Below are 24,715 nucleotides of genomic sequence, written 5' to 3'. Positions count from 1 at the left end.
AATTCACCCAACCTCCCTCCGCTCTTGCACAGATGCCTCTATGTATAGGCAGGGGAGTACCTATGGCGGCCTATCTGCTCCCGCCACAGATAACGATGATTAAGATGTGCCTCTGCTGAGGCGCGCCACTACGCTTGCCAGCCAGTTCTACCGGCACCGTCCTAGCGTGAGGCCACGAACATCTGCGCGCTTGGCAGAGTTGTACGTAACGCGTTACTTGGTAACGAGATACTTTTTTGGTAACGAAGCAACGGAACAAGCATACAAAAATTGGTAACCCGTTACCTCAAGTTAACCGATACTTTTTCCCTGCCGTTCCCCTTTCGCATCAGTATGGACGACATTCTGAAATGGGTCGCCCTCCCTACATTTCACACAGTATGCTCCGATCTGGATGTTGAATTAGTAGGTTCCCGGTATCCACGTCACTGACCGATATATACCCTTCTGGAAAAAACACCTCGTGGTCTTCCTTCCTGACCCTTTGCTAAGATAGAACAATGAACCTATGGGGACATCCTATGCCTTTGTAAAACCTGCGCCAGGTGACGCACCTGCTGCAAAAGGAGATCTCCTATGTAACCGCGCCGCCAATGTGACAGGCACAGAGCGCAATTGGTGAATCCTATACACCGAAGATTTTTTTCGCCTTTGCGCGCGAGGGCACCGCATGTGGATCGCAGTCTGCGATGACCACGAGATGACGGAATTTCTTCAAACTACGGAGGATTGTGCCCTTTCCGCAATGAAAGCCCACTTCCCTCGTGTGCATGAACTTTTTCTGAGGGTGAACTTGCCTGTTCCTTCAAGTGTTTCCGTTGAGCGCCTGATCAGTTTCGACGCTTATATATTCTCGAGAAAAAGCACAAAAATAACCTATGGGCATTTTGAGCAGCAACTGATACTGAAAGTAAATTCAGTATGAAGTGTGAATGAAAAATAAAAGCATGTTTATTTCATAATCTGGCGCTCTGCAACATCATATGTAACGGAAAAGTAACTCGTTAGTAACGGTAACGCGTTACTTTTTGTATTTCAGTAACGCGTAACGTGTACAAGTCTGCCGCATGGACGTTACATCACCGCCGGACAGGACTCTTGTAGAGGGACACTATTTCCGCTACACATCCAATCCCGTCTTTTAAAAGAACAACAACACAAAGCATCGTAACACTGGAATTATTCCCGTTTTCACAGAGCATCACTCTACTTTTAGTAAAGCGTAAAGCATCTGGTATTTCTCCATATGACTGTTGCGATTTTCTGGCCATATAGCGAATAAATCACAAGTGCGAGACCAGTAATCATATTAAGGCAACTTGCCAGCTCGCTGCATGTAGCACGATGTCCTTGGTCCACCTTGACTAACCTGTACTAGTTAATGGCCGCGAATGAGAGAGCGATTACGCCTTTCTTTCTGACCTTTCTCGAACTATATCAGTGCCACCCAGACAGGACGCGGGTAAGGCTCTTATTGGCAAAATGATGACAACATATATTTAATCTCTAGCATTACCAGTGTCTGCTTGTGTCACTCGCGGCTGTAATTAGTAACCAATTATTCACGTGATCAACCAGTTTGCTGTTGTCCAGCGAATTCTGATCCGCGCTCTTTCGTCAGGTGAGGGTAGCGAACGTGTACGACCTGTACCTTTTCTCGTTCCAGCTGAGGTACGGATTTCAGTGATGCATTTACAAGTTACGTTCTTAACCATGTTATTCCAGCCTTCTTTTTGTAAGGGTGTGGTGTATCTCTGCATGGCTCCTGATGACGTTAAGAAGTCCGAGATGGGATTTGCGGCTGAAGCTGAGGAGGACTACGCGTACAGGGGCTCCTGTTGGGGACTTCTGGAAGATTTGGCGAGCATTGTGTACGGATAATATAAGTACGTAATAAACCACAACAGACTGAATCAAAATCGCAAAAGACGGGATGGATTTTTCCAATGCACCTACCTGTTGACCAACAATATCCATGAAAATTACATGCACATGACTAAGTTAACAATAAAGAGCAACGACAATAACACAAAGAGATCTCCCGCCCCTTTATTTTTTTCCCCAACATGAACTAAGAGTAGGAACTCAAAAAAGTCAGAACTGTTCAAGTATCCCTTCATGAGAATAATCCCTTCAGAGAGTAGTAGTGCAGTATTCGCAATGCACTGCATATATGAGTATATTTTCTTTGGTCTCGGGAGCTGGTATACGTTTCTGTTCTGCACTTAAGGAGATGCACAACTTTAGAGTTTCAGAAGGGAGCTCTTCCCAAATTTTAATGGAACAGAAATTACCTCCGGCAGACACAGCGCTCGGCAATTGCACGCCACAAACATACGAACTATAAGGAGAGAGGCTAAAAGAAAAGCTGGAAGGAGGAATGCAAAAGATATGTAAAGAAGCAATGCCCTTTCTCAAAGTACAAGTCCCTGAGCCGCCATATGATCAATACGGCCACGACCCTTCAGGGCCACTCAAGCTCAGCATTACTAGTATCCAATCCAATCCAATCCAGTCCAGGTCCAATGGGCTGTGAAGTGCGTTTGTTTTGTCCGCTATCATGGGGTGTGCTTAGGTGTGCTCCTCGGTAGCTCAGTCGGTAACGTGCTGGCTTGCTAAGCTCAAGATCGCGGGTTCGATCCCGGCCGAGGGCGGTAGCAATGTGGGGGAGGTAAAAACATTGTTTCCAGCATCATCAGGTCAGGTCATCAGGGTCAAAAGAACCCTAAGTGGTCTAAATTGTCCGCAGTCCTACCCTGCGGCACGTGCAACATGTCGCCACACTGCGCAGACAAACCTTACGTGTGACATCGCAGTACCATTATTATTAGGTTGCATCCCGTACATAAGCATAGTACCGTGCAGACCATCGAGTTACATGAACGAAAAGTGCATGCAAGGGACAGACGGCACGTATATCTCCCGTATGGACGTTCTGTGGCCACCGACCCACCAAGCCCAAGTTTCAAACGATTTAGCTTCGTCGGCTGACACTGACTATGGCACCTTGCAAATGTACGCTGTTTTTGTTTACAACTTGATGTTAGAGAGTGCACGTACCAATTTAACTGCCACACCGCTCATGTTCTGGAATACAGCGGAAAAAAGATGATGAAAAGAAAAAAGAAACAGCTCAGTTTTCTCATCGTGGTTTTCACTCTCATACACGTTTAATAACTATCCAGAAGCGATTGCGGCACGCCTCAATAAATTCTCGACCTGATAACGCGAGGCTAAACGTCACGCAAAAAAGCCGACATAATTGTTGGACATCATCTGCATGAGAAGCGTTTAATAGCCGACGAAAGGGTGGGGATAATGGGGATAATTGGCGTTCCAAAGCGACGCCTTTCCAGAGTCAATATGCAAGTGAGGAAAAATACTTGGACGGCGAAAGAAAATGTATATTAAATGGGCTGAAATACCGACAGCGCTCGAGAAATATGAAATGTGGGTCAAGTGTTTGTGGCCTTTTCGTCCATGACCGTTTCTGTGGTGCGCGATGCGGCGTAATTAAGAAGGTACAGGTGCGAGTGGTCTTTATATTCGATTGACGTTCTTTTTTAATTCGATGGTACACTAGTTTCAGGATTAAACGCTTGCAGACTCGTTGCCAGGTTTAGTGTGAATATCCGAATAACAAATTTATGAAACCCAATTATGTCCAAATGAGACTACCGTGTAAGGAAGGCTACCAGATGATATCCGATTATATTGTTTCAGTGACGTACATCTCATCTTGACTTATACAGCCTTGCACGCATGATGTAGTTTGAGTATCCTGCACTGCACTGCGTCGTTTACCTCGCACTGAAATGTATTACCTAACGGGAAACGCGCTGGTACCGCATGTAAAACAACGTGAACAAGAAGGACTCAGAAGCGCACATATCACACACGTGTCGACTGTCCGGCACCGCTCTCAGATCGTGTTTACACTTCTTCCAGTTGCATGGCAGTAGAAAGGGATCTTTTTCATCACATGGGCGTTTTGGGGTGTCGGAAAAAACGTACGCACAGACATCAAAAAGTATGTGGAGCGGCGATGAAAGACCCTGGTTCGCAAACGACGAAAAATATGTGATGACGACAACATGGGGCGTTTCAGAGCTGCAGCTGCAGTACTATGTGAGAAATCACATATGTGAAATGGGAAAAGAAAGAAAAGATACAGTTGGAGACCACCCTGAATGCTGAAAGTGATAAGCTTGCAACTTGTGTTCTGTAGTCCTCTGTGTTCCCCAGTCTGAGGGTTTTGAGCATGGATGACCTGTCCCTATACCGCAGACGACTTCCTCGGGCCTCCATCTGTCGACCGTATGCGGTTTTAACCCGCTCCCAACCTGTCCCTATAGTGCAGGCTGATTCATTGATTGATTGACTGGTAAAAGAAAAAAAAAAGAGCAGGCTACTTTCTCGCGCATGCATTACTTAGCCTATTCAGTACGCACTACTAACTATACCCTATATAAAGGGAAAATGGTTCACCTTCCAAAATCGTTGTCCTGTTATAACCTTTTCTGGATCACTCCACTCAGATGGGGGAGAAGGGACGGGTGTAATGGGAGCGGTGAAAGTGATCTGGCTGATTTGTGCCGTGGAATCGAGATGGGAGAGATGGAATCGGGAGAATAGTACGTCGCCCCTTCCTTTGGCCCTGTCCTCGTCACAGGATGGACTTCTCTGACCAACACGCAGTCCCAAGCAGTGCCGTATACGCGTGCTGGTCTCTTGTGGGGACCACGAGGTGGAGAAGCGTACCGTGTTATGTTCACACCAAGGGTGTACAAAACAGAGTGCAAAGGTACAGAGCCGTTCCGAGGGAGGGGCGAGAGAGGCGGCCGCCGCCCCGGGTGCCTTCTCTAGGGGGGAGGCCGGACAGTACGGCGGAAAATAAAGAAATAATAGAAAGTGAAGCAATGACACACCGCGTGGTAGGTCTTGCTGAGTCAAAATAAGGAGAATACTCACGTTTGGCATTACGGTTGCGACATTTACACCTTGCATTTACGCTACCTCATAAATGCCCGTTGTGTGTACGTAGCTCAATATGCTGGGCACGTAAAAAGTTCAACAGCAAAAATTTTCCTGGGCACTGCGTGATCTTCTACCAAAATGCACATCAGGAACGAAAGTGGGGGCGCTTCTGGTTTATCCTGCCCCGGGCGAACTTTGTCATCGCGACGGCTCTGCAAAGGTATGCCGTGTGATGACAGCTTTTCATCGAAACTAGCGTGTCACATCACCGTTGTAACAACAGGTTTGCTGCCTGTTTGTTGACACTGATTATGAAAGTGTCATCTCCTGCCTCTCGCGTTTCCCACGTCTTAAATGTCGGACAAGTGAAGCATGAGCAATTCTTCGCACGCAATAATACGCAATAATAATGACCGTGAGAGAGCTTGCACCGTCGACAAAGCTCTGTGGACAAAAGGGATTACAAAGAATGTCGAGGGCTTCGGAGTCACAAAGTTTCGCAGACGCCGGTTCACGAAAGAGGGTAAGGCAGGCCGAGTAATGGGCCTTCTCCCCCCTATCTGAACACACATTCTGGAACTCTACCTTCTCCCTCACATTCGGTAATGTTAGTCTCCGCTCTCCGGTAACGTTGATTCCTTTATAGCGCTTTGGAAACGTTCGTTTTGTAGTCGATGACTTATAAATCGGTAACAGTGGCTCACTCAGCCATTCCCTGGGGTCCGTGGCGCTGTAAACGATGGAACGAATCCCATTCGTAACGCAAAACCTAGTTCGCTGATTGGGTGCGGTAGATACGGTGCGTCAAGGGCTAAACTATCAAGAGCCTGCTAACATTATTTATTGCAACGTGTCGTATCGTATCGTATGCAACATTTCATAACGCGTTTCACTTTGAGCTTGAGTGCTCACAGTGTAGACGCCCTGATTCACTGATACTGTAGTTGAAGTATTCTAGATACAATTTGAAGGGACCAGGTATATAAGGGAGTCTTACCGCGTCCATTTCCGACCGAAACGATCGACTCGAGCGCCACGCATGCGCTGTACGAATCGGCGAGCGATTCGTAGGAAGCGCGGTTTCGTACGAACGACTCACTCGCTCTGAATCGTTTCGTTGTAATCGGCGGGTACGACCGATTCACGTCGCGATGCAAGATGGCGGCTGTTTGGAGTGGCGGAGGATGCATAAATAGCATTGGGACTGATTTGCGCCATCTTTAGTCAAGCACAGTGTCATGTCCGCAGCACCTAGGCCGTGCCTAGGGAACAAATAACAAAAATGAGCGTCGTGTATTGTGTGAAACGTATAAAAATTTCATTTTATCGCCAAGTCTACCAAGGTTTCCGGGATCCAACCGGGGTCACCGCCTAGTGCATGCCTAGGGGGCGCCTCTCCCCCTCCCCGACCCCCGAATCTGTCAAACCTAACCTGACCTAACCTAACTAAACATACCTTACCTGACCAAACCCAAGGCTTATACACTTCGCAAGATCACACATCCCAAGCCGTCAGGCTTAGCGTGGCCCTGATTCTCCTCCTGTAGAAGTGCTTCGGATGCTGTTATTGAAATGCATTTAAAAAAGTTTCTAGACCACTCAATTTTATAATTCTTTGAACTTGGTATATGACCATAAGTCCCACTGCTCCAGTACAGCCTAACGATCCAGTAGATTCAGTAACGATTCAGTAGATCATTTCACATTCATCAGCGTCCAGTTGTGGCGCTGCAACAGAGGCTTCGTACGAGAAAGTTTGTTCCTATATGCAAGGCGCACTAAAGCTATGCAGCGTGCTCATCTCTGCGTCGTTCCCTCTTTGGTCTAACCATCAAGAGGGGCTCGCACATGCGTGATTAACCCTTTTCAAAGCGAAACTGCCTCCTATTCATCCTGATTCATCAACGTGAGATCGAATCTCCCAACTGTGGCGGCGTCTGCTTGACAGCACGCAATCTCGTAGTGCGACACTTAACCAGTTCTTTTTCCAGTCTAAGCTATAGGACTCCCATTGGTGTCAGTCTAACGGAGTGATAACCAATCTTTTCCTTGCGTGGGATGAATCTCGTATACTCTCAGCAATCATCATCATCATCATCATCGGGAATGGATAAGCGTCAATTAATATATTATCACATAAACCGAGTATTAAACTGTTTGTTTCTTCATCGACTAACATAGCCACCTTGCACAAGAGCGCGTGTGTTTTACGCACCATCCTTTTCCAAATAGAACTTGGACGCAAATACAGATGTGCAGGATTGAACCATCGTACTATACCGAACACCCTGGGTGCACTGGCGTAAAAGCACCTTTGAGTTCCTGACGTTAGCAGCAGCGGAATTTTTTGTTTTGTTTCGTTTTCATTAAGTGCATGTCGCGAGAATATGAAGATTCATAACATGCAGAGTTACCCTCCTAATCGAGGGATGCCTACGCAGCGATCATCCTACATGCATTATGGCATCGATTAGTTGCAGGTGTTGCTGCATACGATGTGACGCACGTGGGTGACGCAAGGTGCACAGGTCACAATGCTAGTGTGATGCACTTTAGAATCACTTCACCACGGAGGCGTAAAAAGCTGGAGGAATTGAATCACCCTGTCGTGCGCAGGAAATGGTCCGAAGTGGAACGCCGCTGTACTGCTAGCCGTTGAACGCATGCTGCTGCCATCTTCTGAGTTCCGTAGGAACTACATGCCATAAAACTCGGCATCCGTGCTCGGAGAGAACATTAGAGCTAGTCATTGAGCGGATAATGGGGTTCGCGCATTGAGTCCGCTTATGGAACCAGTACGGCTGATGACGATGATAATCCGCAACCCGGAGGAAAGCTGATTCGCAATGGTTACAGAGCGTCTTGCGAAACACTGTCTCTCGAAGAGTAGAAAAAGCAAAGAAGCTTCGGCGCAGCTGGCCATTATTAGTTCAAGTATTGCGAACGCAGGCTCTATCCACCGTCCAATGACGGCATTCTTTCCCTCCGCAATAATCCTTAACAGCAAATAAAGAGTGCAATGTATAGATATATGTCTGTGCTAGAAGTGTGCAGTAGAGTAAACTCGTGGAGGTTTTTATTGTATCTGAGAGTTACGAGTTTTTTTAGCTGTTGCAATTTAAGCTGTAAAGGACCTGGGCGATTCCGGTCTGCGTAAAGGAGGGCCTGGCCATTCCGTGGCTGCTCCGGGCGGGGCTCGGGTTCTTTTGCCGGGCCAGGCAGGGCTTGAGTTCGTTTTTAAGGATGAAGGCGGGGCCGAAAATGGCGGCCTGTGTCCCCCGTCCACGCGGACCAACATTGCCATAAGCAATCTAGGTTTCTGTACGATTTTAACGTAGGCAAGTATCAATTTTTGGTTGAGTTCTTTTTCATTTTCATTGTGAAATAACGGGGACTACAAAGTTATGATGAAGAAAATAGGATGATGCAAGCTTGAGCTTGAGGATGAGTTTCATGAAGGAATCACACGGGTAACACATAGTTACGATGTCGTCATGTCGTTACGAACTCGGTTTATTTCAATTTTAAGATGAAAACGCGGTGAAACGAAAATTCTCATTGTAACAATGTCAAGAACATTGTGTTAATTTCGTCACCAATACCTGTGCTGCATTTCAACAGTTTTGTTTTCTGTTTTGGCCACATATTTCGTTGCATTATCTTCTGTGCACACAGATTGCTTCTATAGCGAAGCCTACGAACCCATTACCCATCAGGCCAATATATGTGCAGTAAGCGTACAGTGAAGCACTTTTCCTTTAACGTCACATTTTGAGACGATACACCAAATTTCACCTCATACATCATGTTGTAAACAACACCGTGGTTAACACCGCAGCAGTGCGGGAACGCGTCGTGCCACGCATGCTGCACTGCAATCACGGAGCCATTGACACCTTCCTGGTGAAATCATCTCTCGTGAAGTGATGATGAATGGCATTTATGATGGAATACGCTGGGGCAATATCGCTTGATTATAATCACATTCAATTCATCATCGCCGGTGAACGAACGGAGCTCGCACGTAAACACACGCATGAATGTTATCAACGCGAATACGGTACATAATCTGTGACGCGTATTTCACGCATGAATGTTGAATGAAGTAAACGAACGGGTTTTGACGGTTTTGTAGTTGGGTGGTTGATATCGCACGACGGTGAGCAAGGCATTTATTTTACCGCACTGTTTAAACTATCCAAAGCAAAAAGTACACAGTGGCTGCCTGACAATGCTATGGCTAAACAGTATAAAAAAGTACGGGGCAGCAACCTATAAAAATTTGCCGGAGAACATTGTTGGTTTGGTTTGGTGCCTGGAAAACTAAAATGCAGATTGTGGTACGTGCAATCTTTTATAGGTCACTATACCCCGCAGATAATGTGTCAAAGGATAGAAACAGCAGTGTGCCAGTGTGAATGACACGGAAAAATAATACATCGAGCGTCTTACGGAGACACCCCGCGTTCAAGGATGCCTCAACAGGCTGCTAAATTGTGGTTTAAATTGCCCTTAGAGTCAGCCGATATTTTACAGAAAGCCTCCAGGTTTTAAGCAGAGATCTGCGTTAACGAAACTTAGTCGCACGCTGTTTTCGAAATGTGACGTTTCATTTTTGTCATTATGGCTGAGGAAGCTTGGAGCTTCCTCAGTTATGCAGAACGCGATGTGTTTGAATTAGGCACTTCATTTTATGTGTTTACTTGCATCCCTTTAGAGGCCACATGCTTGCTAGAGGCTTGCTTAATTAGAGTCATTAGCCAATTATACCCAATTAATGTCTCAAGGTGCTATGTACAGTGACTCAAACTTGCATGGTTTCTATGCAAGATACTTATCTGAGCGTTACAAACCCGTGAAAAAAAAAAAAAAAAAAGCTGATGTCTTGACGCGACCAGTGCGCTCTCCTAACAGTGGCCGAAAGCACCTCGATTTCATAATCTGCATGCAGCCTACCAGTTATAATACGCGACACGAATGTGCGCCTGTCTACTCAACCATGACCTTCGGTAGCGCAATACCAGTTTAACCTTATTTTCTTCTCGCAGAATAGCGGAAAATCGATTCAATCTATTCGCCTCATTCTGTGTCAGTGTCGCACAATTTTGGTGTGTTTCGTCCACGTTCTCCGTGGGCGCTTCTGTCGGCACACCGTAATACATTCAACTCGCTTATTAAGCCTTTATCATGAATGTACGTAACAGGGATTTTACATGTCCTGAGATGATCACGCATTGTGCCAGTTCACCTTGCACATAATATACGCCATAGACTACTATAGACTCAAGTGGGACAGAAACTCTCATTGTATGAGAGATTCTACGAGGAATTATGCTGTTTTTAAAACAAGGGGTCATGGAACAGGAATATTCGTTCTCCTTCTTGCGTGCACGTCATGCAGTCTTCAGGCTCTCATTTGCAGTCTGTCCATTAGTTGGTTGGTTGGTTTTAAGAAAAAATAAAATTGAGATTTTGGCTGCACTAGTGTGGGGCGCGCAACTCCACGTCACTTGCACCAGTTACTTTGGTAGAAAACTCATGGAATGACGATGCCAATGAAGAGGAGGAGGAGGATGGTGATGATGATAATGATGATTAGTGGTGGTGGTGATTCTGATAGTGATTTCGTCTATGTGCGTGGTTCGCGAATTTTTGGTACATTGAATAAGTCTCATACACAGATGCCATGACGGCTGGTCTAGACCGTATTGTTTCACGCATTGTGCATCTTACTACAAGCGTAATTACTGTTATAAAATATGAACGAGGTTGGCAAACTTAGAGGTAAGGACAAGACGACGCTTGAAAAATTCCCAGAAGTACTATCACATGGCCTTAGTGAGAGATATATTATTATATTATGTTACTGTGCACACACTCTGGGTATTGAAAGGGAAATAGAACTTGCGTAAATGTTTTACATGTGTTACCGACACTTAGAGTCACTTAGATTTAAATATCTCAATAGTACTACAGTCAGCTTCGACTAGTGTTCAGTACTTAGTAAAATCTCAAGCGTGTGTCGAAGGTCAACAATTTGGCTGCACATACCTGGTCATAAGCATTGAATATAGTTGAGATTTATACGTATACCTGCACTTAGTAGAACGAATTGTGTACGACGTTGCCGTTCATCATTCCGACGTCGACATTTGTAATTGGCTTCTGGTTTTGATGGTTGTGTTTATTGAACTAGAACACCGTTGTAGCGAATAAAAAAAAAGAAGAAGAAAAGAAAGAATCATCTTCGCTGGAACTTTTCGTAACGTGCCTGCTTACTGATCCCAAAGTTTTAAATTTGAACCTGGAACGGAGGGCGCCAGCAACTTCATATAGATTCAATAATTGTAAAATTCAATTCAATTCAATAATAATGAACATATCAGGCAATATAGATTCACAAATTGACCACTCTGACGTCGCTCATTATCGCTGTTCCTTCGTGACGTAACACACCAAATTATGACATAAAATTTTCAGTGCTTACAAATGATTGTGCTAGAGCATAACCGTCACAAATTAATTTTATTACGCGTGGCTACGCCCTATAGGAAGGAACAGAAGAAGAAAACTGAGGGCACATAATTTTCTCGATAAATCTAAGCTGAATAATTACGAGCAACAACTGTTATTACTGGTCGTGCAAAAAATTGTCAGTGTCGCTGCACAGTTCAGTAGCGTAAGATAATGCGTTGCCTTCTACAGAGAAGATACTGTTGTTAGCGGTCGCTTCGAAACAAGTCTGTGTGTTCCCTGTCCAGCCAGTCATGCTTGAACTGCTCCGTCCGTTCATGGCGAAACGTTCACATATGACGCGTACGTTCGTAGCAAAAAAAATGTGGGTTACAGCGACCACGTATGACTGATCACCGACAAGCTTGACGTCTCGACTTTACTTGATTTTATTATATTGTGATGCGGCGACCTGTGGGCCACCCTCCATAGACAGCGGAGAAGGATAGGAAATCCAGCGAACCGGTATCACTACTCGACAGCGGGTTGGTTCGCAGTGGCGTCATTAGACGCAGGCGACAAAGCACTCGGTGTTGGTGAGGTGGAAGCCAGCGTGCTCTGCCTAAACACTTTACTGTTCATATTTGCATAGAAATTGTAGCGCACCTATACTCAAGGAATGGGCGCCGCCATTAGTGCTGCCCCCACGCGGTAATCACAGGAACTCTGTACGTGTGGACTGCCGTTTGCAGACGTCCTTCTTTTCCCGTGTGTGTTTCGTTCATTTTCGTGTCCGCGTTCGTGTTCATTGCGTGCCAATTCCTTTTCTCCCGCTCGGGAACCGGTGTACAATAGATATCGCATCGACCAGCACTCCTCACGTGAACAACTGCTCGTATCGCACGCGGAAGCAAGCGATCTCCGTTTCCTTTGATCTTTCGAAGGTTGATACGCTACTGAGATGTTTGCCGGATGACTAGTTATATGGAATGTCGTCAGTCATACTCATTAAAGACGCTGGCCACCAGTATTCATCCCAATGGGAAGAGCGATTTTGGCAGTCCACCCCTGTTGTGTCGTCGCTATATAGGAACGAGGCTAAGGGGCGCACGGAGACAAGTGGTTTGAGAGTAACGCGACAAGGCCTATAAACTGGGAGCTTGATCCCCGGGGGCCGTCCCATCGAGGAAAAACTACTCATGCATTTCAGGACCAGGAGCACTTGTAGAAACTGGAAAGTACAGGCCAGAGCCCGAAGCAGGAGCAGCACCCAGCGACAGAAACCAGAGGGAACGCGCGAGAACCAGCGACAAAAATTAGGAAAGGAACACAGAGCGATGGCACAGAGAGGAGGACCAAGAGCCAGCAGCAAGAAACAGAAGCCAGAAACAAGCATCGGGACCAGAAGATGGTACTGAGCACCTACGGATGCTGAAGCCCTTCCGACAAGGCCCCGCGTGAGCTTACTTCTGTATACGCGCTCTTTTTCCACAGTGCATGGTATCTCCCTTGGTGTTTTTCTTTCTTCTCTCCCTGGGACACACACGACCGTGACAGATTTGCGCTTTCAGTGAGACCAGGACATAATAGAATTTATCGCGTAGAAATTGTGTTGTGACAAATCAATACCGCAGCGTTCTGTGTCACCTCACGTATACCACAGTGAAGCAGAATTTCATTTCCGTGAAGCGACGATAGCATTCAGGAACTCTAAAGTTCAAAAGTCCCACAACGCATTTTTAGACGCGTTGCGTCCTGAGCTAATTACAGTGACATCTTTACAGCCTGAAGGCTTGGTCGTTCACTTAATTTATGTCGTTATCTTATCCTTAAGACATCCTGGTCGTTTAAGAGACTTGTTTTGAAGTCTTAAAGACGCAAAACACATGGGTAATGATTTGATATGCATTATCTGCTCAAATCCGTCATTAATTTTGTGAAGACATTTCCATTTATAATCAAATTTTAAAGTTTTGTTTATTTCTGTGTACCTTGATCTCGCGGAGAACCCGTTTTGATATCCGCTTAGAGCTCCAGGCCATGCCACTATAGCGAAGAATCTGGCGATACAGATTCCCCCACTGTAATTCATGCATTGCATCGCAACTGTGTGTCTCGAGTCTCTATTTCCCCACTTTCCTTCTCTCTTCTACTCTAATCCGCAACTCTCAGTGCTGCACATCCTCATCCCTGTCAGTTACAGGAACCTGGTCGTTACCGTCGCTTCCGCGAGCTTTTTATCGGTAACATTTGCCACTCCACACAGCCCAGTTGGTGGTGGTGACTGTGGCGGCGTGCTATTTCCAGGCGATCTGCCTGTTATTGTTGGGTGATGAGCCCCTTTCGCTTTGCCCCGTCCTTTCTCTCTTTTTCTTTTTTAATAGACACACCTCCCGTCCCTCCTCGACCGCTCAGAAGGGGTAAACATTTTTTTCCCGGTTATATTGGCTGTCTGAACGAATAACGTAATATTGCTCTTAGCATGATGGCTACAGTTCCAACTTGTTACATCGCTTCTCACGACGGTTTCGATGCCCTTAGTTGCACGTGCGTCATAAAAACTTCAGTCTTCATTATCTGCAGTCTAATCTAATAATACGAAACGTACACGCTGTATCCCAGAAGCGAACCTTTCGGTGATCTCGGTTTTGTGTTGTCTCGCGTCTTCTTCACAGCCTTCCAATGTATCAAAACGTATCCACGTGCACCTGTTTGGGACCCGTCCGTAGCAGAAACCGAAAGAAATCCGTGTGTTACTATAGAAAATGTTAAATCCCCTCTTTTCCCCTCCGTTCGTGACCGTACTTATAATAATCGCCCGAAGACTCGTACATCATCTGAAGCGTGAATAATCAATGCGATGACCCACATTCTTCTCTAAAGGTGCGCAAACGCTCTTTGGAAAATAAAGAAAAGCCCGACTGATAGAATCGCGTGCCAAGTTTTGACACCTGATGCGCTGTGACACGCATATCAGCTCTTGAAAGATGCTTTGAGGCCTCCGATCTTTCCTCGTCTATGTGACGCCGCGATGCGTCTTGTTTGATGTCGCTCAGCCTCTGGGGCTAATTCGTGCCCGGCATGGCTATCGCCATTGCTTATGGGGCTGAATCTCTCTCTCTCGTTTTTTAAAAGGACCACTGCGCACTAAATCTCGTGCCTTGAGAATCCTCACTGCAATCTATATGTGCCTCATTCTGTCGCCGAAGTGTTATGGTTAAAATTAATTTGTGGTTTTGAGATGTATGATGTCACAATGTGCGTAACCTGTCACCCATCTGGCAGTGTTTACCATGCTGCCATCCTTGACGCTCTTACTGCGGCTCAAGTTGGCGGCTGCCCCCTGCGATGGATACAAGACTTCCTATCAGGCCGTTATCTCTTCGTGCGCACCGCTGATGGTGACACCACCAAGCACCACGTGACCCGTGGGGTCCCGCAGTGCAGTGTCCTTAGCCCCCTCCTCTTTAATCTTATCATGGCTTCCCTTACCCCGTTGATCCATGCTCATACATCCATCACAATATACGCCGATGACATTTGCATCTAGACTTCTGCAACCCGTCGAGATACGATCCAGCGCCGACTGCAAAGCTCTCTACATGTGATTACCACCTATCTTGCCTCCCGTGGCCTAACAGTGTCGCCGGCGAAGAGTGTTGCAATGGCGTTCTCGCGCAAGTGCTTCCGCAGGTATCCGCTCTACCTTGACGGCTCCCCTCTGACTTTCGCCACTTCATGCCGATACCTCGGTGTTATATTTGATCGCGACCTAACTTGGTCCCGCTATGTGAAGATGATCACCACAAAGGCGACTGCCTCAGTTCACGTCCTCAGACGTATCGCTGGTGCGTCCTGGGGCACGTCCTGCTCTGATCTTCATCGCGTCCATCAGGCCCTCGTCTTGGGGACACTACGCTACAGCCTCCCTATCTTGCATGCCCTCAGCTAAACACAGGAGCGCGAGCTCCTTAACATCCAAGCCCGCGGCCATCGCATTTGTCTGGGAGTACCACGAACATCAAAGACTTACGGCACGCTTGCTGAAGCACGGGAGACTCCTGTCCCTCTTCTGCGGGACGCTGATACACTTCGAGTATATTCTCGCTATCTCGCCAGTCACCCTCACCACTATCTTTGCCATATTGACGACGAATGCCCTGACTCAGCTTTCGGCAAGGCCAAGGCAAAGCGGAACTCCTCGGCATCCTCTCTGCTCTACAGCACCTGCTTGGTCTGCCGGCTGCACAGTGGGTTGTTCTGACTGACAGCAAGGCTTCACTTGCTGTCAGTCACTTGACTTGCTGCTCTCGTTTCGCCCCAGCACCATATGCACTCTCCACACGCTCATACTACAAGCTCTGACACAACTTGCGGCAACTGGCCATTCTGTGACGCTTCAGTGGATCCCGGGACACGTAGGCCTGCTGGGTAACACCCGCGCAGACACAGTAGCAAGAGACGCAACATCTAACAGAGCTCTTCCTGGCACCCCTCTGCCCCTAACGATCTCTGTCTGCTCTCTGCACATTCGTCGGCGGCGTTGTGTCCGTACCCGGCAGTTCCGAGCGGACTCTACCTCATATCATCATTTTGTACGTCTCATTGACCCCATGCAGGACTTCACTATTGCCTGCCGCTGCAATAGAGCTGAAGAATCACTCCTCCACCGCCTTGGAATGAATGTTGCACGGACACCCTCACTCCTGCATAAAATGCGCCAGACGAACTCCCCCGATTGCACAACCTGTTATGTGGAAGCCGACATCGAGCACTACCTCCTATCCTGTAACAGGTACCTCCCAGAAAGACTCGTCCTCCAACGCCACCTGCGACAACTTGGCTACCCTAACGTCTCTTTGGCCACCCTGCTCGGCCCGGTCCTGAACAACCAGGGGGCAGTTACGACTGCCCTCTTGAGCTTTCTCCGTGCAACCGGTCTCTCGACCAGCCTCTAAGGCCCTTTTGTGTATCTGTCTGTGTGTATGTGTGTGTGTATTTCGTTTCCTTTCCTTCTTTTTTCCTTTTCTCCGTTATTTTTTCCTTTTTCGTTAGTTTTTCCTTTCTTTCGTTTTCTCTCTTTTTTTCGTTTTCTTTCCTCTTTTTCGTTTCTTTCCTTTTTTTTCGTTTCTTTCTTTTTTTCGTTTGTCTTTTTTCGTTTTCTCTTTTTTTTTGTTTTCTTTCCTCTTTTTCGGTTTCTCCCATTTTTTTCGCTCTCTTTCTTCCGTTTTTTTTCGTTTTCTTTCTTGCCGCCCTCTTTCCTTTTTTCGTTGTCTTCCTATCTTTTCGTCCCCTTTCCTTTTCCGTTCCTCTTTACGAAAGGAATAGCAAGTCGGCCTTTGCCTGACTAACCTTTCCTGTTTTTTTTTTTCTCAATAAACATATTCCCCCCCCCCCCATCTGGCAACATTGCTCCTCCAAGGTCGATTTCGCTCGCCAGCTGGCCGCCATGCAACCTGGGGGCGGAGAATCGGAAGGTGCGTGTGACGTTGCTAGGAGACAAACACCAGAGCCCATGATGACGTCATCTACACCTCGAGAATCCCGAACTATGAAGTTTTGCGGAAGGGGGGGGGGCATGTAATTATTAGAACAAAGAAAAAAAAGGGGGGAGGGAAGGTCAACCAAACGGGACGTCGGCTTGCTATTCCACAAAGAAAATATAAATATAAATAAAAAGAGAAGAAAGGAATTAGGAAATAAAGGATAAACTAACAAACGGTGAAAGAAGGATGAGATAGATTAAATAAAAAGATGACTTTAAAACAAAAATATGAGGTTAATGCGTTGAGGGTGAGGGTGGGGCACTGAAGAATGAGATGGCAAGACTTGAGTTCACATGCTGTTCATGAGACTTGTGTCGTTCAGGAACGTCAAAACTGCTTTGGTAACAGACCGCTGTGTGGGACGTCGTACTGGGCCCAGCAGAGTTGTCAGAGTTTTGCGGGTTCATGGCAACGCGCAGCATTTACTGAGAACATTTACCGTAATTTCACGCGTATAAGCCGCACCGAAGATAGGCCGCAGGACGCGTTTTTAGGAACGCTTTGAAAATTTTCTGGCAGATAAGCCGCACTCGCAGATAAGCCGCGGGCAAAACGAGACGACTGATTTGTGCGACAAAGGAGACCATAGAGAAGGCCATAAACCAAGGTCCATACTCCGGGATCGGCAAAGTGTACAACAAAGCAGGTCAGTTCTAGAGTTCTACCACGATCGGATTGTACCCTTGTTGGGCGTTTTTCGTGGATTGATGGGTCAGTGATCTTCCAGAAGACGTGAATCATTGTCACCACTTTCGTTAAAGCTGCTTGGGGGAATGCACCAGGAAGATCAATCTACTCGAATGTGGACCCGTCCCTGTTAAGCACTGTTCGTGCATCGGCAGGGCAGTGCTGTTCCAGGGACACTGTCGGCCCTTTCGTAAAAACCGGCGTATGGGGAAAATACCAGGAAAAAATAGTCATCAGATAAGCCGCACAGGTGGATAAGCCGCAGAGCACCCGTGAGAAAAAAAAATCGCCCATAAGCGGCGGCTAATACGCGTGAAATTACGGTATATTTCGCGTGCGGGGTCTTTGTACGAGGTTTACGGTACGGAATAGAATAAATATAGCGTTTCTTAATCTAACAAGTTTCAGTAAGAGTTGCTGGGACTGCGATAAGCGATAACGGTCATGAAGCTCTAGTGCAAAGTGAGGGAAGCGAAGAGGGACAGACCTGGGTTACGCGCAACAATGCTGTTTCGCAATATTCACTAGAAAATGAACCAAAATAGAAAGGAGAAATAAAAATGAAATCGGGTAGCACGGAAGACATGCGGGCTGTGCAAAATATACGGAAAGCAACAGGTCAAAAGTGACGGAATCAAATGCAGTCGCTAAGAGAAACTGCAGTTGGAGAACAGGCATTGCTGAACGTGCTATCTCTCCATGTTGCAACGTTTGACAAATTTATTGTAGTTCGGTTCGTTTAAAGTTCGTGAACTAGTTCAGGTGAACTAAACATACGTACTGCATGGACACGTCTCCTCTGCTTCTTTAACTAAGCATCGCGGCACTTTCCGGTGCTGAGCTATATCCATCTGGATTGCTTAATGGCCTCGATAAATAAATAGACAACTGAAGAGACTCGAAAACAACATCGGAGAAATCGAATCCCATTGGATGCCTATAGCAAAGGTGACACTTCAAGCAACTGTAGCCTTGCCAACCCAGTGCTCCTACCTACCAGCTCCCTGCCTACCAGCTACCTACCAGCTCCAGTGCCTACCAGCTCCCGTGGCTCAGTGGTTAGCGTGCTGGCCATGTCACGTCGAGACTGGGAGGTACCCGGGTTCGAATCTCGGTGCCGGCTGTGCTGTCTGGGGTTTTCCTGGTTTTTTTGCTCAGACGCTTTCAGACATATGTCGGCACAGTTCCCCTCGAAGTCGGCACAGGACGCACATTTCCCCAGGGCGTCAGTCGTGACGTTGCCCGCATACGTGAGGGCGACAACGGCAAGCCCTTTCACCATCACCACCACCACCAACCCAGTGCTAGCTGGCTAGCACAGCTTGGAGAGAGGAGAGCGACACAATCAGGTCGAAACCTAAAAAAAAAAAAAATTAAAGAGAGAAAAAAGAAAAGAACAGTGAAGCAGTAAGTAAACAGCAACGAAGAAGTGAGGTGAGCACATTCGCATCACTAATCATTGACCTTTCCATTTCGAGAAATATCGATATATACGGATTGAATGCGCGTTACGTTTCTTTTTCAACGACCCCAAAAGAGACAACGCCCTTTCGCTTACGAAGTCACAACGTGACCGTGACCTTGGTCTGCCGCACGCATGCCTTCCTGACGCCGAGGGGATCTCCGACCGATGCATCCAGCAAAAATCTTCCACGCTCGCTCCCTCTAAATGAGAACGTCGTCCCATTTTCGCTTACCCGGACGTGAGCCCATTTTTGGGAACGCGCTTTCTTCGGTGCCTTCTCCAGTCGCCTGTTTCCAACGACCGATAGCACAACAAGGAGCTGTCAGTTCTGCTCCTGCAGACGTCACGTTTGGCAGTTCTTTCTTTTCGCGTTGCGCGTTTCAAACACTGTGTTTCGAACGTTGATTGCGGTGTTTTTGGAGGTGTGTAAGACGAGCGCCCAACCCTGGATAGATACTCAGGTGAGTGAAGGGTGCAATTACTCGGAGAAGGTTCTTTTCTTCCGGCTTCCTGATTGTGGCGCGTCAGTGGTGAATCTTATAACTTGGGTTCAGTTAGTGACTGGCACGTAAGTACTGTAATTTCTTAGGCTCTGCGTAACGCTTTTTATTTTGTATTTAGTGTTTCTTAATTCGTATTTTGTAAAGAACGTTGCATCGAAGTGTGAAAAACAACAGCAGCAGCAGCACAGAGAGCTGCACGTGGTACAATTTAACTTTTAGATCAGTCCATATTTTTACATTGTCTCGATAAGTTAGGATTAGATATTCAATTTCTCCATTTGAACGGTGTCGATGTGACTGGGGTGTTGCAGCTCTTGCCTCTTCGAAGCTGGTGCTGGTGGATTAAGTCAATGAACGTGCCACACATCGATACACTGCTCGCCGCTAAGATGAGCAACACCTGCGCCTCCTAATGTACGGCCAGAACAGAATTTGTAACGTTCACCGCGTAACAACAAGGGAGTCAGACGCGCCCTGCACGTATCACCAGCGTGCACGTTGCTATCGTCTTAAGTAACTAGGGAGGGAGGACGCAGCTCGCGGTAGACGAGAATCGAACAAAGGGAACTTGAAACTTTCTTCAAGTTACTTTGACAAAGTTGCCTAAAAAATGAACGAGTTCCTCAAGAAGTTATTGGAGCTCAAAAGCAACCAGTTAAGTTAGAAGTTTCAGAAAAAAAAGTAGCTTAGCTACAGTAATGAGTTGCCCTCAACACTGCTGTAGACAGAATCAAATAGACCTTGTATTGCCAACTGTAGACCTCATATTACCAACTGTAGGATGGGACAAGCGTTAGCTTGCCCACATCACGCTTAAAAAATAGACCACAAAACAGCAGCCGCCTGAGATCCCTTAGAAGCCTTCATTGGGACCGCAAGCGCCACCTGTGGCACGCAAGGGCTCATGGGAACTTAGAGCACCTTCGAATACTACGAGACGGCCAGCGGAGGAGGTAGAAGAACAACAACATTCCCGGTGTGCTCTAGTGTGCTGCAGCGGCAGCCGGGTGTAGACCATAACTACCATAACCGAAGCAGACGACAGAGCAGTGTCCCTCAAAGTTCCCATGCTGCTTTGCGCCGCGCGCTTGGTGGCGCGCGCATCTTTTTAAAATCGTCTATTAGGGTGCGATATACAAAAGCGTAATATGAAAAGTAGAGGTAAATAGAGTGTCTGGTACATGGAAGTGAGTTACCACAATAGAAATATTGTAATCACCTCGTTCGACTCGTTCGAAAGCTGCCACAGTGCTCTCATGAAAGTATTGAGAAATCAAATCCGCTAACGAGAGAAGAGAAAAACAACGTGTCGCCGTCAGAATGTGGAACACATAGTATGGTCTGTCGTTCTTAGCTAGTGCGCTTTTCCTCACGCAAACGATAACCAAGCGCGAGGAGCGAGAAAAAAAATCACTTCAAAGAACGGTTAAAAAGCAACCTATCTGGTGGCAAGGATCAATAATGATAAACTTGAGACTATAGGGGACTGACAGCCCGCCATAAATTATTATCAGAAGCTAAAAAAATAAAATAAAAAAGAAAAGTTATTCTTGTTGGACTCGGCATCTTTCTACAAATACCTCTGCTATTCGCAACATTCTAGTACAGATATATAACGTGTTCCAAATTTGGAGGACAGGTGAGGTTATAACAAAGCGGGGAAGAAGTATATACAGGCAGCTTTCTGTCCTAGGGCCGTCTTTTCAATATATGCCAATATTCGTAAGTGGATCTCATGGGCTACGCTGTTGCATCGTCACAGCACTCAAAGCATGCGGGTCAGACTGTACTTTGGGACAATATGTGGTCAGGATGAAAATTGCTTTCGATGCAAGCGTAATATTAAAAATACGTGGCGGCGTCTCGCAACGGTATTTCGCATATGAGATTAAAGTGCTGATATTGAGTGCGAATTCTCGTGTCCTCAGCAGTGATGGTCAGTAGTTAAACTACTAGTTAAACTACCTGATTGTAGTTAAAAAGTAGTTATCTACTACTTGCAGAAATGCAACTACTGGTTAAACTACTATTTTAAGTAGTTAACTACAGTAGTTAGGTTACTGAAGGCGCCAACTACTTCCGATTTTGCCCCAAGCTTTACGGCACGATTGTGCTTCCGACTTTTACCTTCAGCTACTTGTTCGATGAGAACGGAGGTGCAGAGCAATGGTGTCATGCATGTGTACTAAATCGTCACTTTTAATGTTTCTATAGTGAAGCCTCATTTGCTGTGAAATAATTCTGCAACTTAGTTTATCGCGTAGGCACAGAAAGAGTCCCGCCGCAACCTTTGTATTTGACGATCGTAGCAATGGCCTGAGCCAAAGTTTATCACTGCTTGTGATTCATATTTAGGTGTCCAAGAACACTACAAGGGATTGGTGTTGATAGACAACGTTAAGTAGTTACAGATGTAGTTAAACTACGTTGTAGTAGTTAAAAAACAGTTTTAACTAGTCCCCTGAAAAGTAGTTGAACTACTAGTTAAACTACTGTAGATGTAGTTAGTGGCGATCACTGGTTTTCAGAATCCCACCAAATTTGTGCCATTGCAATCCACATGTCCCACATTGTATTGTCGCAAAATACTGCTTCTCTACGTGACGCCGAAGCATAATAATAATAATAATAATAATAATTTGTAGCACTGAGAAACATGACGTCACAATGTGCGCTGGCTGCCACCCATCTGGCAACATTGCTCCTCCAAGGTTGCGGGCCCTCTTTCAACTAGGGCGGGTACACCGACACGGGGACACCGAAAAATTCGTGAGGCTGCACTTTTTGCGTACTGGGTATTTCAGTGAGGCTGAGGTTGATTGATAACAGGAATTGATAATGAATGTATGTTTGGTTGTCCGGAATATGGCACCTTGTGCAAGCGCGCTAGAGCGCAAGTTATGCTTGATAGAAAACGGGAGGCTTCGAAGCGCCCCCTGCGAGTGCAGTCACGCATCATTCTAGCCGTTTTTCTTAACACGTGTTGTACGATGTGTTTTGCTACTCTTTCTGGATACTAATGTCGTCTTTGTCGTTCATCCCGTTAGGACAACAGGGCGCCACTTGAACGCGTCAGTAATCTTTCATGAAGATGAGGTTCTGTCTGTACTCCGTTCTGATGCTTCTCCTTTGCTGTAAGTGCATGTACTCGAACTGGAGACCAGTCTTATGGAACGGGAAGCTCTCGCACTAAAACCTGAGAGGACTTTTGCAGTACACTGGAGCAAAGCAGGATGCCTCTTCAATGACTTCCTCGACACGGACTTCAAGTCAAGCTCCTCTTTCGACACTGTATCAGACGGCGACACTTACGACGATGACGAAGGTATGCAGATGAAGTATTCGCAGACGGCCCCTTGGCCTGCGAATAGATTAGAGGTACAATGAACAGATTACATGTAAACAATGATTTGTTCTTACTTCATCCCTTCTTTCATGTGCACCCTCTACATGGTGCCTTTGTTGTTTCAGCTCGAGACGCAGGTTTGCGATGATTCATAAAGCTGTTAGAACGTAACTGTACAAATGAATCCCTCGTATCGCTCCCCCCCCCCTCCCCCGTGCTTGTGATTCTGGATAAACCACTGCACGTAATGCATTGCGAAATCCTTCACGTACCCCCAGGTTCCACTGGAGTCCAGTTGCTCTTGGCGTGTGGTGAGGTCAGGTCACAGGTCACTTTTTATTGGCTGTCGAGAGTCGTCTGCTTGCGAGAACGACTGGTCGAGACGTGGGACAGACGACTTATTGGGCAGAAGACATGATGTTGCAGATTGGTAGCCGAGTGGAAGCAGCTTTTGTGACCCGCGAAGTTGAAAGCTCTCTTGAGCACCAAGATTGAGCACTGCATTCGTACTTTTTGACGAAAAATATATCCCAGGGCTTGTAATCCTAATTTCTATATACTCCTCCTTATATATATCTCTGTATTTTTTCGAGTCCTTCTATGCTGCTTTAAAGTACCCACGAGTCTTCAAAAGTAATGCAATGCCAGCTACAGCCAGTGATCATAGTTGTCTAGGGACATAAAGACACGAATTATCATATTATGCATGGCTTCATACTACCAAGTGTGTAACCTCTGCAGCTGGCAGGTCTGAAGTCCCCACGTTCCATATAAAACGTTCTGTTTTGACTCGCATATATCACAAGCGTTCCACCCGATGAACGTCGGTAGGTCAGCATTTTTCTCTCTCGTAGGCATTCCACGCGCTGCTGAATACGAAGGCAAAAACACTCATTAGGACGCCAACACCGATGGTGTCATGATAATTTAGAGCCAACACCAGTGTCTTTGTTCCTCTTTGTTTTACGTGAAATAATTAACGAGGTCCAAGATGTTTAGACAAGGCTGTACAAGTATTATCGGGCACGCATGTACCCGTATATCTCTGTTGTCTCTGACGAGACGAGTCTTCAGTAAACAGTGGAAGCTTATTTCGCAGGACCTCCGCTCCGTGGGCACGGCTGTCCGCTGTACCCAGAAATGTGCTGGAAGCACTGCGCGAAGCTGAAACGATTTCAAGCTACCTGTGGCGGAATTCTGCAAATGACCTGCGTCTGCTAACTGGGAAGACAGGAATCCCATGGATCCTGCTTCGGACCAGGAGCACCCCTTGTGTGTGGTGCTTTTCAAGGGACACAGCTGGAGTAACACGGTTCATGTGGTGCGTGCCAGCTTCATTGCATCGCAAACGTAACTAGCCATATGGCGACATGGCATCGGCATTGCAGATGGAATGACCTGAAATAAGTTCACCACGGGCCGGAGGCTTGTATATAAGTACAGCGTGCACGGCTGAGGAATAATGGCCTCATCCGTAGGAGCAGACGTCACTCGGAAGAACTAAACGAAACAGCATGTCGAGAGAAACAACAGAACGATGTCGAGCTGTACGCGTCGTAAATTATTTGTGCTGGGCGCAAATGTTGGGCAGTACATCATTAAATATTATGCTATCTTATCAAGCTTTGTCTTCTCATTATTTCTTCTGTATCGAGGCGTAAGAACATTTGACAAGCGTGTTGATTTAGGCGTGTTGGTTTAATGCATCCATGGGAACATGTCCTGTGTATTCGTGTCC

At 46.5% G+C, this 24,715-nt stretch overlaps 1 long non-coding RNA gene across 1 annotated transcript in view; it reads left to right on the top strand.

Moving 5' to 3' along the window:
• Window positions 1-24,459, top strand: part of LOC135384057 (uncharacterized) — a 69,343-nt gene extending 44,884 nt beyond the window's left edge. Inside the window, exons 2-4 of the long non-coding RNA XR_010420224.1 lie at window positions 22,679-22,765; window positions 22,846-22,956; window positions 24,077-24,459. This is a non-coding gene — a long non-coding RNA (uncharacterized LOC135384057). The remainder of the gene's footprint in view (window positions 1-22,678; window positions 22,766-22,845; window positions 22,957-24,076) is intronic.
• The last annotated feature ends 256 nt before the right edge of the window (window positions 24,460-24,715 follow it).

This window comes from Ornithodoros turicata, chromosome 2 (genome assembly GCF_037126465.1).
Source record: "Ornithodoros turicata isolate Travis chromosome 2, ASM3712646v1, whole genome shotgun sequence".
In the NCBI taxonomy this organism is placed as follows: Eukaryota; Metazoa; Arthropoda; class Arachnida; order Ixodida; family Argasidae; genus Ornithodoros; species Ornithodoros turicata.
Note: the sequence above shows the minus strand (reverse complement) of the source record. Positions and strands in the feature narration are given on the sequence as shown.